This window comes from Enoplosus armatus, unplaced genomic scaffold (genome assembly GCF_043641665.1).
Source record: "Enoplosus armatus isolate fEnoArm2 unplaced genomic scaffold, fEnoArm2.hap1 Scaffold_249, whole genome shotgun sequence".
NCBI lineage: Eukaryota > Metazoa > Chordata > Actinopteri > Centrarchiformes > Enoplosidae > Enoplosus > Enoplosus armatus.
Genome location: NW_027261218.1, coordinates 1 through 5,000, shown reverse-complemented (window position 1 = coordinate 5,000; position 5,000 = coordinate 1). Strand labels below are relative to the sequence as shown.

Sequence of the window (5,000 nt, the reverse complement as noted above, 5' to 3'; positions counted from 1 at the left end):
TATGTCTATGTGTATATATCAACGCATGCATGTATGAAAATATGTATCTATGAATATATGAAAGTTTGTATGTATCTATCAAAGTATGTGTATAACCGTTTGAAAGCAAGTATGTGTGAAAGTATGTATATATATATAATTGTATTATAGGTAGGTATGTGTGTAGGTAAGAATGTCTGTATGTATTAAAGCATGTATTTGTGCTTTGTATTTCATAAGCTTTGTTTTAATGTAAAATTTTGATCTGAAAAGTATCTAGTAACCATAGCTGTCAGACACGAGTACTGCAGTAAAATCGACAGTATTTTTCCCCACTGAAGTAAAGAAGTCAAACGGTATTAGCACTGACACAGAAACACACTGAGGAGATCAACAAGTTCAAGTGGTTCGTTTATTTTATCTGGTTACAAATGAACTTCCCAACACTCACGAGATGCATTCTGATAATTAAAGGCTTCATAAAGTGCATTAACAAGAACAAATATTAAAGAAGCACAAGCAGTATTTGAGTTAATACTCTGATTTGTTTCTGGATGGTAACGTGGTTCAGACGCTTCATGCATTTAAGACATTTTAATAAAGATCACACTTCATTTCACATCTGAGACATTCGTGTGATTAAAACCTCACATTCTGAACTCGAACTTGAACATTTAAAGACGTGTTAATGATCAAAATCCTTCATGACACATTCAAAAATATCAAACACACTAGTTGGGTCGACCTTCGGCTCCGTTAACGGCTGACACTGCTCTTGGTGATTGTAAAGGATGTTTTACAAATATGTACACCCAGATTAAGGTCAAAGGTCAGAGGATCCTGGCCTCCAGCAGAGTGACGTCTCCCAACACCTCCAGCTGGGTGATGCGGCTCAGGTCCTGGACTCTGTGTCTGTAGTCCAGCTGGTGGAGCCCGTTGACGGCGACTTTGAACTGCTGCGAGTCGCACAGGATGATCATCTGCAGAGGAAACGCACACAAACTCAGTGGGATCACAAATTATATATATATATATAGCATAAATTATCATTTACAATGAGAATAAAATGGAGCCCAGAGGCAAAGTTTACAACATGGTGTGTGTGTGTGTGTATAATATCTAAACATTTTAAATCAAGTGAAAACACTGAAGCGTGTAGATGACTGTCTGGTACCTCAAAGTATTGTCCTGCAGTGAAGGGGAAGGAGGCCAGGGTTTTCTCCTCGGGGCCCCAGCACTCAGAAAGGAAGGAGTTCCTGACGAAGACCCCTTTCTTCAGACGAGGGTTCAGATGAAGAGCGATGTCACTGCTGCCGGACACTCGCAGGTTCACACCGAAACTGAAACACAGAAATACTAAATATTCATTCTGACGTCCTATAACAAACACTTTGATTTGATTTTTTTTGTCCACTAAAAGGATTTTTCTTTCTGCAGTTTTGTCACTTCTGATAAATAATTTACTGCCGATATTGAAACAGTAAAACACACGCAGGCGTGTTGAGGTGTCATTTACCTCTGTGCGTTCTGATTGGTTTCTCCTTTCACAGTGATGCTGCGTCCGACACTCAGTCCTTTAACCAGCTCACCTCTGAAGGGAACGCTCTGTAGGAATCACACACAGACCAGAGACACTCAACACCTGAACCAGGTCTCAGATCAGCTGAAGAAGGAAACAAGGAAGGAAGGAAGAATAATAACTGAAGAGGTGAAGACAGAAGGAAGAAAGACAATATTTTCTTTCCTTCCTAAAAACATGAAAATCCCCAAAACAGAAAACATGAGTATTTTTGTAACTAAATTCTCTTCTGCTTCACTATCAGTACTTAAAGGTCAGAGGTCACATTGTACTGTTTGTGTAACCAGGTGTCTGCTATTAAATGAACCACATATAAAATACTTATGATGAAGAAGGAAGGAGGAATAATAATAATAATAATAATAATCATCATAATAAGGAGAAAGGAAGGAAAGCTACATTTTCAAAGCAAATTCAGAGTTCTCTATCATAATAACTATGTTTTGAGAAGTGGTGCTACAGCAAATACTAGGATATAAGGATATATCCCTACGAGTTGTTTGGTACAACATATTTGGTTAAAATTATTAATAAATCCATAAACAGGACGAAACGCATGATGGGGAAAATGTGAAGTTTGTGATTTATTTTAAAAACGTGTCTCTACAGTTTGAGTATGCTCATCAAATTCATCATGCAACAGTAAAACTCACCAAGTCGCCTGAAGAGGAGATTATTTGCTGGAGGATGAACAAACAAAAAATAATTAAAATTCATATAAATACAAAAACACACACAATAACAAGTTTGACAGCTGCAGTAAAAATAATAATTTAAAAACACCAGACTTCACATTTTTATTCTAATATAGAAACGCTTCATCCTCTACTGCACGGCTCACTTGTGGTGTGATTTTAGGTCCGGTGTTGTTTACATGTTACATGCTTCTGTTTGAGGACATTATTTGCAAATATAACATTCTTGTTTTAATTCTTTCTATGTGTAAACATCACATCTCCAGAACCCGACGTGATTTCTGTTCAAGTCAAGAAAGATTTTGATTTATGAATCATTTGAAATGAAGGAAAGTAAACAAATCTTCACATTTTAGAAGCAGTGACCTCCACACGTTTGGTGCCTTTTCATTGATCACTTTTCTGTATATTGACTGACTAATTGTTTCAACTCTGATGGCAGAAAATGAACGTTTGTTCTTACATTCATCTCTGAGAGCAGGCTGGTCAGGCTGGCTGCAGGAGAAAGTGAACTCTGAAAACAACAAAACACCTCATTCAACTTCATCACAAGTTTTATCACATGAAGAAAAAACCCACAAACCTTTCGACAAAGATTGTTGAAACATGCTCTGTAGAGAGCGACTCACAGAGCTCGGGAGGACGCCGACAGCTTCAACTTTGACCTTTCCAGATATGTACAGAGTGTCGACCCGCTCCAGATCCAGTCTCTGTTTATACTCCAACACATGACCTCCGTTCACCGCCACCTGGAGCCGTGGTGAAAAAGGTACTCAGATCTGTTGCTTAGGTAAAAGTAGCAGTACAACAATGTAAAAATACTCCATTACAAATACAAGCCCTTGCTTAAATAAAAGTACATAAGTATTATCAGCTTCATGTAATAAAGGTACTGGTTGTGCAGAAAAATGTCTCCAGTGACTGATATCTGATTCTATCTGACATTAATAGATTGTTAATACTGATGCATCAATGTTAGAGCAGCATTTACTGTTGGAGCTGCTCAAGGTGGAGCTAGTTTAACTACTTTATATACAGTTAGCTAGTTTAACTGCTTCATATACAGTTAGCTAGTTTAACTACTTTATATACAGTTAGCTAGTTTAACTGCTTCATATACAGTTAGCTAGTTTAACTACTTTATATACAGTTAGCTAGTTCTGACTACTTTATATACAGTTAGCTAGTTTAACTACCTATATATAGTTAGCTAGTTTAACTACTTTATATACAGTTAGCTAGTTTAACTGCTTCATATACAGTTAGCTAGTTTAACTACTTTATATACAGTTAGCTAGTTCTGACTACTTTATATACAGTTAGCTAGTTTAACTGCTTCATATACAGTTAGCTAGTTTAACTACCTTATATACAGTTAGCTAGTTTAACTACTTCATATACAGTTAGCTAGTTTAACTACTTCATATACAATAAGCTAGTTTAACTACTTTATATACAGTTAGCTAGTTTAACTGCTTCATATACAATTAGCTAGTTTAACTACTTTAAATACAGTTAGCTAGTTTGAACTACTTTATATACAGTTAGCTAGTTTAACTACTTTATATATATATTTATTTAACTACTTTAGGTTCCCAACCTAGGGGTCGGCCCCTCCAAAGGGTCACCAGATAAAGGGGTGCGTGAGATGATAAATGGAAAGGAAAGAAGAAAAAAGTTCTGATACACAAATGTGTTTTCACCTTCAGGACATTTTCTAATCTTTGATTTTTAGAGAAATATTGGATCATTTGAACAGGTATTGAAATTAAACCATGTGAGGAGGAGACACAGCTACACTGCAAAAACTTGTCTCTCACCTTAAACTTGTCTTTCAGGACGAGGACGATGAGCTCGAACGTGGCCCCGGCAGCGAAGGGCATCTGGTACAGGATCTCCTCTCGGCCCCAGCGCTCCCCCTGCAGAGAGTTGCAGACGATACAAGGTGACCTCTGGAATCTCGGGTTGAAATGAAACGCCACGTCGGCTCTCGGCTTCACGCTGCTGCCACACATGAAATCTATCTGGAACCTGGAAGACAACACAGAGGGACGACTTAACCCGGGTAAGTTGAAGTTTAAAAAGTAGAAAAACTCAATATTCTTGATGTCTTGATATATTTCTCCAAAGTTAAGGCTGACATGTTTGGATTGGACATCTTTAAAATAAAATGTAGTGATGTCACCGTCGGTTTGTAATGATGTTGTAAACACAGCTGGATCAAGCAGGTGTAAAACCAGGTTTTATACTTTATGATTTTGTGTTGCGTGTCCTCACCTGTCAGCATTGGAAGGCACTGAGCCCTGAAAGAGTACCATCTCCCCCGGCAACAAACCACCCAGGATCGTCCCAGCGAAAGGAATCCTCTGTGGGGGAGAAGTCAATAATATTCAGGAGACAGCTGAAAACATCTGTCAAGAACCACAAGATTCAGGAGAAATACAGGAGTTTGATGACAGGGAAATTCATTTTTATTTCTATCAAAACATCAACAGTAAACTGAAAAGAAATGTGCCAAATTTGGAGGCATTATTCTATAAGTTTATTTCCACAATAAAACGTGAGAAAAATTCAGTATAATTTTGACTCAACACCATTCTTCACCATGACCATCTGTATTTTTGATACTCACTCATTTAGCTAACTCTTGAAATGTCTGAGGGCAGTACTTTTACTTAAAGGACTTTTTATCATTTGTGAAGAGTTTGTTCCTTATTTTTTACGTTACAATTTTATGTTAACGTCGT

General features: G+C 37.4%; 1 long non-coding RNA gene and 1 pseudogene across 1 annotated transcript in view; one reads left to right on the top strand and one right to left on the bottom strand.

Moving 5' to 3' along the window:
* LOC139307215 (uncharacterized) overlaps window positions 1-2,117 on the top strand; it is a 10,612-nt gene extending 8,495 nt beyond the window's left edge. Inside the window, exons 2-3 of the long non-coding RNA XR_011599600.1 lie at window positions 796-1,306; window positions 1,530-2,117. This is a non-coding gene — a long non-coding RNA (uncharacterized lncRNA). The remainder of the gene's footprint in view (window positions 1-795; window positions 1,307-1,529) is intronic.
* LOC139307214 (galectin-8-like) lies at window positions 374-4,664 on the bottom strand (annotated as a pseudogene).
* Window positions 4,665-5,000: the final 336 nt, after the last annotated feature.